Source organism: Halichoerus grypus, chromosome 5, assembly GCF_964656455.1.
Source record: "Halichoerus grypus chromosome 5, mHalGry1.hap1.1, whole genome shotgun sequence".
NCBI lineage: Eukaryota > Metazoa > Chordata > Mammalia > Carnivora > Phocidae > Halichoerus > Halichoerus grypus.
Genome location: NC_135716.1, coordinates 181,827,150 through 181,838,602, shown reverse-complemented (window position 1 = coordinate 181,838,602; position 11,453 = coordinate 181,827,150). Strand labels below are relative to the sequence as shown.

At 40.7% G+C, this 11,453-nt stretch overlaps 1 non-coding gene across 1 annotated transcript; it reads left to right on the top strand.

Annotated features, from left to right (window-relative positions):
- The first annotated feature begins 709 nt into the window (after positions 1–709).
- LOC118518081 (U6 spliceosomal RNA) lies at positions 710–810 on the top strand. Its single transcript, XR_004908436.1, has one exon. It is a non-coding gene; the product is annotated as a U6 spliceosomal RNA (small nuclear RNA).
- The last annotated feature ends 10,643 nt before the right edge of the window (positions 811–11,453 follow it).

Below are 11,453 nucleotides of genomic sequence, written 5' to 3'. Positions count from 1 at the left end.
GTACATAATTTTAATCATTCATAAATATATGCATGTTTATTTATTTGAATATTTAATGCAATTTGCCTCTGAATCCATCTGGGTCTGGTGTTTTCTTTGTGGTGAGATTTTTGTTTTAATTGAGCTAAAATTCATAGAACATAAAATTATCCACTTTAAAGCATACAGTTCAGTGGCATTTAGAAATTCACAGTGTTGTGCAACCATCACCTCTATCCAATTCCAAAACATTTCAGCGTTCCCTAAGGAGACTATCCCCATTAGCAGTCACTCCTTCCCCCTCCCCGAGGCCCTGGTAGTCTCTCCTCCACATTCTGTCTCTATGGATTTACCTATTCTGGATATTTGACATAAATGGGATTATGCTGTGTGTGACCTTTTGAGTCTGGCTTCTTTCACTTAGCAGAATGTTTCAAGGTTCATCAACATTGCAGCATGTGTCAGAATTTCATTTTTAAGCTTGAATGAGATTCTGTTGTATGGGTCTGCCATATTTCATTCATCCATTCATCCATTGATAGTCATTTGGGTTGTTTCCACCTTCTGGCAGTTGTGAATAGTGCTGCTGTGAATATTCATGTACAGCCATTTGTTTTGAGTACCTATTTTCACTTCTTTTGTATGCACACCTAAGAGGGGAATTGCTGGGTCCTATGGTAATTCTCTGTTTAACTTTTTGAGACACCACCATTCAAATTCTTTTCAAGTAGCTTTGGCAGAGCATGTACTAAAATTGGAATGATACAGAGAAGATGAGCAGGGCCCCTGCGCAAGGATGACACACAAATTCCTGAAGCATTCCATATTTAAAAAAAAAATTCTTTTCAGGTAACAGGATTATTCAAGTTCTTTATTTCTTCCTGAGATGGTTTCAGTAATTGTGTTTTTTTCCAGGAAGGTATCTACTACTTTATCTAAGTTTTCAAATGTATTGGCGTAAATGTTGATATTAGCTTTAATAATACTTTTTTTTTTTTTTTTTTTAGGTGGGATAGAGGGGTGGGGAGGGGCAGAGGAAAAGGAGAGAGAGAGTCTTAAGCAGGCTCCTTGCCCAGCATGGATGGAGCCCAATGCGGGGCTTGATCTCAGGACCCTGAGATCATGACCTGAGCCCAAGTCAAGAGTTGGAAGCTTCACTGACTGAGCCACCCAGGCGCCCCGATAATACTTTCTATTTTATGTTTTCCTAGTTTTTCAGAAATTTCTACTCTTATTCTTTCCTTTCCAAACTTTTTAAATTCTGAAATTGAGTGCTTGGTTCATTTATTTTGAGATTTTCTTCTTTTCCAACATACATAGCAAAGATTAAACATTGTCTCTATACACTGATGTCAGTTTGTGTCAGCGTTCAGTTCTGATTACTTCCAAGTGTATGCATTTTTTCCAGTTTATCTTTCTATATTTTGTCACTGATTTCTAACTTAATTGTAGTGTGGTCAGAGAGACTGGTCTGTATGGTACCAATCCTGTGAAATATGTGAAACCTAACAGTTGGTCAACTTTTGTAAATATTTCACGTGTGATTGAAAAGAATGGGTCTTCTCACATCCATCAGAATGGCTAAAATGAAGAGGTAGAATACTACCAATCACTGATGAGCTGTGGGACGACTAGAACATTCACATACTTCTGGTGGGAATGTAAATTGCTACAACCATTTGGAAACCTTTTGGGCAATGTCTGCAAAGGCTAAACATAAGCTAAACATACCCAACAGAAATACATACACATGATCATCAGAAAACATTTACAAGAATGTTCATCCTGGGACACCCAACTGGCTCAGTTGGTAGAGCACATGACTCTTGATTTCGGGGTCGTGAATTCAAGCCCCACATTGGGTATAGAGATTACTAAAAGAAAAATAATAATAAAGGTTAAAAAAAAATGTTCATCCTAGCACCATTTGTGCTACTTGCAAAGAGGCAACGATCTAAATGTCCATCAACAGAAGTATGGAGGGCGCCTGCGTGGCTCAGTTGGTTAAGTGTCTGCCTTCAGCTCAGGTTGTGATCTCAGGGTCCTGGGATTGAGTCCCGCATTGGGTTCCCTGCTCAGCAGGGAGTCTGCTTCTCCCTCTACCCTTCCCCCCCTGCTCGTGATCTCTCTCTCTCTCTCGAATAAATAAATAAAATCTTAAAAAAAAAAAAACCCAGAAGAATGGATAAATGTGGTTTATTCATACAATGAAATAAGAATGAAAAAGATATTTCTACACACATAAATCTCACAAACATAATATTGAGCAAAAGAGACACAAAAGAGTACTACTGTATGATGTCATTTATAATAAGTAAATATGGGCAAAATTAATCATTTAAGCATTTGAAGTCAGGATGGTGGTTTCCTGTAGCATGGACTGTGACTGTGGGTGGTGTAGTGGCAAGAAAAAGGGTTTGAGGGTGTCATAAAGTTCTATTTCCTGATCTAATCCAAGTCCTGGGTCTGTAGTGTGTCAACTTCATGAGAATTCATTAGGTCATATATTTTTGATTCACATACTCTTCTCTATATATGTTATTGTTCAATAAAAAAGTTGTTAATGGTCGCCTGGTGGCTCAGTTGGTTAAGCACCTGACTTGATTTCAGTTCAGGTCATGATCTTGGGGTCCTGGGATGGAGCCTTAATACAGGCTCCTCACTCAATGGGGAGCCTGCTTGATGATTCTCTTTCTCCCTCTCCCCTCCTCCTACTCGTGCGCATGCATGCGGTCTCCCTCTCTCTTCTCTCTCAAATAAATAAATCTTTAAAAAAAATTTCAGTTAAAAAAAAGAATGTGTATTCTTTAATTGCTGGGCACAATAGTTATATATTCATTAAATCAAGCTTGTTAGGGGTGCCTGGCTGGCTCAGTTGGTGGAGCCTGTGACCCTTGATCTCCAGGTTGTGGGTTCGAGCCCCATGTTGAGTGTAGAGATTACTTAAAAATAAAATCTTAAAAAAAAATTTCTTTAAATCAAGCTTGTTAATTGTTCTGGTCAAATCTCTATCCTTACTTATTTCTTACACACTTGATCTGTCAAGTGCTAAGAAAAGTTATACTAAACTTTCCCACCATAACAGTGGATTTGTCAGTCTCTTCTCATAGATCTGTAAATATATGCTTTATATATTTTGAGGCTATATTATTGGGTGCTTAAAAGTTTAGAATCATTATCTTTTCCTGGTGAATTGCAAATTTTTGTCATTATGTAGTCCTCTTTATCACGGGTAACAATTTTTGCTTTCTTATCTATTTTGTCTGATGTTTGATAGCTGTTCCAGCTTTCTCTTGGCTACTGTTTTCCAATTTATCTTTATCTATATTTTCAATTTTTTTAGTGTCCTTATGTTTTGGAAGCATGTCTTGTGAACAGCATGTAGAGGAATTATTTTTTAAAAAATCTGGTTCAACAATGTTTTCTTTTAACTATTATCTTTCTTCTGACATTGATTATTGCAGTTGAGAAGTTAGTCATCTACTTGTTATTCCTTTGTAGGTGATTTGTTTCATCCCCTTGCTCTTGCTGCCTCCAAAATTTTTGCTTTTCTTTGGTATCTTCCAGTCTCACTGCGAATCTATGATTTGTGGATCTACTTTCCTCCTTCCTTCTCTCCCTCTCTCCCTTCCTTCTTTTAACCTGTTGGGATTTATTAGATTTTTGAATTTGAACCTTGGTATATTTGAACAATTCTGGCTAATTCTCATCCATTATATTTTCAAATATTACTTCTTTCTCATTCCCTTTGGCCTCTCCTTCCAGACAACATAACTTACCAACTTTTGTTCTATATTTTGTCTCAAACTCTTTTTCATGTTTTCCTTCCCTTTGTGCTTTGGTACTGCATTCTCTGTGATATTTTTCAAATCCATCAGGTAGTTCATTAATTCTTCATCTGTGTTCAATCTGGTGGCTGGAGCATCCACTGAACTATTCGTTGTAATTATTACATATAAAGTTTATTTTTAAATGTTTTATTTTTTTCTTTTTCAAATCTATTTGTTCTATGTACATATTTATTTGTTTAAACATACCAAACACATGTATTTTATGTTCTGTATCTGATAAAATCAGAAATCTTTGTAATTATGTCTGCTGTCTGTGGTTTCTGCTGTTCTTCTTTATGGTGCTTTGTTTCCTTGTGTATCTTGTGATTTTTGCTTAGGAAGTATTCATTTCCCCCTATTTCATTTTTTATTCAGTAGGAATTCTTTAAGGTTTGGACTGAGGTTGAGTTCTTCCAGAGAGGGTTTGCATATGCTTCTGAAAGTCACCTGAGGGCCCTATTATCCCAAGATGATGGGTGGTGTGTGTGTGTGTGTGTGTGTGTGTGTGTGTGTTGCATGCACGCACACTTGGTATCAGTTTTGGAGTTCAGTGCAGAAAATAGAAACCACTCAGTGTATTTTATGCAGAAAGGAGTTTAAAACAGGAAATTAAGTGCTTATAAAATCCCTGGAAAAATGGAGGAGTCATAATCAGGAGGCCTCCCTGGAACTGTTGAGTTGAAGACCATATCACCATAGTTTTAATTCAGACATAAGGAAACTAGGATTAGGAAGCCACTAAGGCTACTGAAGCTGTTACCATAACAACCATATCTACCCACAAAGCTGCTGATAAGACCCTGAAATGCTGAGTCAGGCCACTGCCACAACTATCTTTCACACTTGTCTTCATGACCGTAATTATGAGCTTAAAGACAGCCTCTGCGTCAACTTCATCTGCCAGATCTCACACAGGTCTGTGTAATTGGCCAAACCTAATTCACATCTACAACTTAGCTGCAAAAGAGCATCAGAAATGAAGTTTTTACTTTCTAGCCTCTATGATGCAGGAGTTGGTAATGTGTACTGAGTCCTGTTGATTATATTCAGCATGGAACCACTAGATAGCTTCTCACTGCTCTGTAACAGCTCAGTTCTTGTTAGCCTTGGGTCAATATTTGCCTAGTGTATCTTTTCCATCCCCTTATTTTGAATCTTTGGGAGACACTATTCATTGGCTACTGAGCACTAATTTTGAATTCTCTTCTCTCTTGTATACTTTTACTATATAGGGTGGGAGTGACTATCTTCTCTTGCCAGGTGACAACTGTTTTGATTAATGAAACACAAGCAGAAGTCTGTTGAGAATTCTGGGAAGGTTTTTGTTTTTCCTGAAAAAGGAAACAATGTGACCAGTATTGCTTCTTTTCCTGCCTTCACTATGAATATAATGGCTGGAGCCTTGGCACCCTTTCTGTGACCATGAAGGAAAGGTCAAGAGAAATGACGAGACACTATCTCTACACTACTCAACAAAGACCAGCAGCCACATACTCCCAGACTTCTACAAGAAAAATAAACCCACTTTGTCAGCTATTGTTAGGTGGTGTTTCTGTTATTTGTTCTCAAAAGTAGTTCTAACCAACACATAACTTTCTTTTTATATGCATCTTCTGTAAATAACATATAGATTTTGTTGTTGTTGTTGTTGTTAACTAAATCTGAAAATCTCCGTATTTTAAAATAGGGATTTAATTCATTCTTTTTGTGTGATTGCTGATATGTTTTGACTTATTCCTGAAAACTTACTTCGCTTACTTTTTACCATGATTCTTTCTAAAAGATTTTATATTTAAGTAATCTCTACACCCAATGTGGGGTTTGAACTCACAACATTGAGATCAAGAGTTGCATGCTCTACTGACTGAGCCAGCCAGGTGCCCCTACTATGATTTTTTTTAATGTTAAATTTCCCCCTTTTTCTTTCCATTTGTTGGATTCATCATTTTTTTAAAGTTTTCATTTTCTCTTTCTTCAAAAGATTTAGAAGTTGTACATCTAATTTCTAGTATCCCAACAGAGACAAATTTCTGATCATTTTTGCTTTTTGTGTGCTGTAGGTTGAATACTTTCTACTCATCTGTCTTGATGTTCATGTTATGATTTTTTTCTTTTATCCAATCTGCTATCAATTCTCTAAAACAAAACAAAATTTTTGATATAGCATTTTTCAGGTCTAAGATTTCCATTTGGTTCTTTGTTATATTTTCTATATTACTTCTTAAAATTCCCTATATCTTCGCCCATTCTATCCACTTCTCCTGTGAAATCTTTGTATTTATGATAATTATTTTGGCATCATTGTTAATTCAGCATCAGGTTATCTGTGGGTCTGCTTCTATTGACTGATTTTTCCTCTTGACTATGAGATGCATTCTCCTGCTTTTCATGTCTTATACATTTTTATCATATACTGAACATTGCAGATGATATGGTATAGAACAATGGTTTCTGTCACCTTCCTCTGAAAAGTGATAAATTTTGTTTTAGAAGGCAAATAAATTACCAGCTGATAACCTTGATTCTGTGGTGGTTTGGTTATAGGCTTTGTTAGGTTGTTTATTTCAGTTTTGCCCTCAGTCTGGGATGTGGCCCTCACTTCTAAAATATGGCCTTTCTGGGTTTTAGTAGAAAGCCAGTGGGTTTACCAAGCACCTTGAACTTGGCTGTACTTGATATCCAAACTCTGTCTCCACAGTTGGGCAGCTGCTGAAATTCCTACTCAGTTCCTTTCCACCGGATCCCTTGGAGATGTGACCTGCCATGCAGTCCAGGATTCAGCCAAGGATTTGGGGGATGTTTGTACACAGATCTGGGGGCTTCCTCCTTTCCAGGATCTGCCCTCCCTCAATTCCTGTCTACTCTGCCAGGGAACCCTGAACTCTAACTTTTGTCTTTTCAGCCCAGTAAAACTGCCACTTTCAGTTTGAATTCTATTTCTTGTATGCTGAGAGAATTAAGGAACTGTCTTGGGGGAAAGATGGTTACAGATGGATCTGTACTAGTTTGTTTCCTTATTTTCCAGGGCACTGGTTTCTCTCCACTACCTTCATATAGTAGTTTTTAAAAATATTTTGTCCTGACTTTATAATTGTCATAGGCAGGATGGTTAATCTGACGCAAGTTTTTATGCTACTACCTGAAGTGAAACTTAGCCTCTAAATTTCTTATGTACATTTAATAGTATTCAATAATATCCAGAATTAATCAATTGTATCCTCTCCTCCCAAAGACCAGAATCTTCTTCTGTTTTCAGTTTCCTCCTCATTCTCTTCCTCCTGGGATTAACCTGGGATCTTAGTTCTCCATTATTATTAATTCTTTAGTTATGCATAAAAAATTATTTAAACTTTTCTGTAAGTTATAATGGCTTTTCTGCTCACCATTGCCCATTGGATACATCTTCCTCCTCTTTAGGTTCCTTTTGTTTTGCTGTGTTGCAATCCTTGAGAAATTCTTTCAGAAAGCCAATCTGAGAATGACAGACTTTCTGAGGTTTGTATGTCCAAAATATTTCATTCTGACCTTTCACTTGAATGCTGATTTGGCCAAGTACAAGACTGTGGGTTCAGAATCACTGTTTCTTAGAACCTTGGTAATATGGCTCCATTTTCTTCCAGCATCCTGTGTTGCTGGGGCTCATAGAATTCTTGCTCCTTTGTGGGTAACTTCCTGCTTGTTTTTCCCTTTGAAAGGTAGTTCTCCCCCCCCGCCCCGCCCCGCATCCTTGGTATTCTGCAGTTTTGGGAAATGTGTCTGAGTGTGTCTTATTTTCTTTCTTTCTTTTAAAAGATTTTATTTATTTGAGGCAGGGGGAGGGGCAGAGGGAGAAGCAGACTCCCCACTGAGCAGGGAACCTGAATGGGGCTCAATCCCAAGGTCATGACCTGAGCCAAAAGCAGCTGTTTAACCTACTGAGGCATTCAGTCGCCCCTGGGTATGTCTTATTTTCAAGCAAATTATTTGGTATGAGAGGGTCCTTTCTGTATGAAGACCCATGTCTTCAGATCTGGAAAAATTTTTTCCTATTATTATTTTTAAAATTTTTAATTGGTGTATGGTTGACATATAACATTATATCAGTTTCAGGTATACAACATAGTGATCTGACAATTATATACATTACAATATACATGTTTTAAGTATTTCTTTTATGCTACTTTCTATTCTTGTCTTCTCAGATACTAAATGCCTCTTAACTTTTCCTCCTATTTTCTGTCCCTTGGCTCTTTTTCACAATAGGCTGTTTTTGTGGATGTAATATTCTGTCTAATCTCTGAGGATTATTTTAACATCTGTTTGCCTTGTGAGATGTTTGCATGGGTGCTGGTCTCTGTTTATTGACTTGTGTTATTTTCTTGATGTTAATTTTCCTCAAGTGCTTGGTGATTTTTTATTTTATGCTCATATTTGTGTTTGAAAATCCCCACTCTCCTGCCTGTGGATCCAGGGTCTGACTACACAGGCTTGGAAATGGAAGGGCCATGCTTCCAGACAGAGTGTGTAGTTGGGATGGGCTCTCTCCACCTCAACATTTCTTGCTACCTGGGGCCTTGCTGTGTCTCTGTCACCAATGCCCCAGCTTGTAGGCACACACTCACTGACAAAGCTTCACACAAGGGGAGAGGGGAAGAAGTTGGCTGGCAGATACTCTGGAAGGAGTTGCCCAGATAATCACCCTGACACCCACCCCAGGGCTCCTTCCTGTTCTGCATCCATAGAGGCAGAGTTTTCTCAGAATTCTTGGAGGGGCTGTCATAGAAGTCATATCCTATGACTCTTTTAGTCTTTCTTTTCCTTTGATCCTATTTCTCCATCATATCACATCTGTCTGCTCTGTATCTTTCCTGAATTCCTGAAACAGTCTGGTATGCCAATAGACAGTTTTGTGTTTTACTTACAGATTGATCCTTGATTTCAGGAGATTTCAGGAGATGCTGAGCAGGGCGGCAGGAGGCCCCCATGTGTTAGGCTATCTACGGACTCTCCATTAACTCTATTACAGTGCGTTCCTGGCTGTGAGCTATAAAATAGGATGCTGATCTGAATAATTAGTGCAGCTTGTCTCAGTTGAGGTTCAAACTTAAAGGAAAGAGACCTGCCAACATCAGGATTTGTAACCAGAAAAGGAGTTGAAAATATATCCTTAAGATTAGGCTACCAGGGCGCCTAGGTGGCTCAGTCGTTAAGCGTCTGCCTTCGGCTCAGGTCATGATCCCAGGGTCCTGGGATCGAGTCCCACATCGGGCTCCCTGCTCGGCAGGAAGCCTACTTCTCCCTCTCCCACTCCCCCTGCTTGTGTTCCTGCTCTCGCTGTCTCTCTCTCTCTCAAATAAATAAAATCTTTAAAAAAAAAAAAGATTAGGCTACCAAATTTTAGAAGAAAACCTTTCAGGGAATTTCCCACCCAGATCCAGTAATGGAGAAGTAAGGTGATAAATAATCCCAGAAAAATATAAGTGGACTTCTAAGTCAGCCACAGCTGTGTGAGTACACACTGGTGTATAAATAATATGGCCAAGTTTTATGTGCAACTCAGGGTGTGGCACTTAGGTATGATTCAGAAAGAATAATATGAGTTTGTATAGATGGAAATGGGCATTTGGGTGGGGATTAAGCAAGGACAGAATTATAATGCATGCCGGTGGGTGGTAACACTTCTTTTTGCCTATACCAAGGCTGTTCAGAGAAAACTGTACTCACAAAACTTTTTGTAATTAATGCATATATAGAATCCTTAGGAAAAAACCGACATGGATAGAAGTTGTCTACAGACTCATAGAGAAGGCTTTGGAGAGAAACATTTCAAATAAGCATTTCAGTTTGGTAAATCAATTTCTTTATGAGATCCTTATCAATGACCAGATGACAAATGGCAATCTATTTACTGCTGTTAAAAGTGTGTGGATTCTTGCAAAAGGAACAATTGGACTGATTCAGCATCCACAGAGCTTGGAAGAAAAAAAAATGTGTCTTCAAAAACAAAAAAACAAAAACAGATTTCTGGCCTCGGTCCTCAAAATCCTCCTACACAGCTGATTAATGACAGGATCAACAACTGTTGTGTTACACACTCCCACAGCACGCGGCTTTCCTCTGCGAGCCACTGCCGGGCCCCGATGACGGTGACTTTCTCACTTGGCTCAGGACAGGTGTGTTTCCTTTCGAGCCCAGCACAGCGCCCGGCAGGTGACAAGTTTCTGATAACTGGGGGCTGTGAATACTGTTAAGGACCGCTGCAAGTTAGATCACCCCGAATTCCGTGACACGAGACACCCCGTGGGCCAGAGCTACGTTGTGTGGAGCAAACCACGTGGCCTGGGGACCCGACGCTGGGCTCTCTTGCACACCGATTCTGCTGCGGTGCCAAGTAGCTGTCCCAAGACAGGGGCCAGGAGGAAGGTTGAAGATGGAACAGCTAAAAGGGTAGATGGGAAGATAAAACTGTGGCAATGTTTTGGGAAGAAGGAACTGCCCGGTTAAATGAACTCTTGTTGTCTTTGGAATGCGGTTATTATAATTTGTATTGAAATGACGCACGGGGCTCCGAGGTGCCTCCCCCACCTGGCTGCGCAGGCAGTGAGAACCCGGCCCGCGCTATCTTCACAGTTCTGGGATCATGTGAGCCCGGCCACCTGGGCTCCTGCAAGCCCCAGACGTGTAATTAGAGGCTCCCGGGCCGGGACGATGCGCAGACAAGTCTTATCATGCGTCTGGGCTGCTGTGGGTGCGCGAGTTCCCTCTACAGCTTGGAGCTGGTGAGTCGGCGCCTGGGCCTCCCTGAGCCGCGGGAACTGTCCAAGCTTCTGCTCAGCCGAGAACTTTGATGGGTCACTAAGCAGAAGCCGTGTAGACAAGGACGCTAGTTCATGCAAGCACACTAGGGCGGCCGGCAGTCGGGCACACACACAATACAGACAGCTTCCTGTGAGCCGTGGCGCCTTAGGCTGCTCCGGGCTCAGGCCAGAAAGACAGACTCATCCAGCCTTACACAAGAGGGGAGGGTACAAAAGTCATGCTGTCCTGGGGGGAGGCACTGGGCTCAACCCTCATGACTGTAAAAAGGAAGAAATACGCATGAAGCAGGTGATTAAGACCTTTATTTGACATGGATCCAAAGCTACTTCCCGGGACTGAAGTGGCTGCCTTTCTCCATAAGGGCACAAAGTCAAGTTGAGGGACATAGAAACACTCCCAAAGACTGGTCCCCTGGTTACAACAAATTGCCTCCTCCCCCGGGGCCTTTTTACTTAGTGTGGGGGGGGGGCGGTGGGGAGCAGATTTATGCATGGTCACGGATGCTGTGTTAGTAAACTTGCTATAGGCTGACCTGCCGAGGGTTCCTGGCAGTTTTCGGGAACCACGGGGTGAGGGCTGCCCGCACTGGGGAGGCACACTTAAGCCCAACAGCCTGATAGCAGCTCTCTTTCTAGCAGGTGAAACTAGGACCCAGAAGAGTCCTTTCCGACCGTCCCCAGCTCCCTCCCCAGCCTCAAACCCCCTCTGCTGCCAGTGGGCAGTGGACATTGAGGGACGGTTTACAGGGCCGCTCTGATGTGAAGGGTTTCCTCAGATACGAAAAGTCAGACACACTAAGTATGTTTGCCTCTCTGAGTTCTGGGCAGCTAACATGAAAGCTGAGCT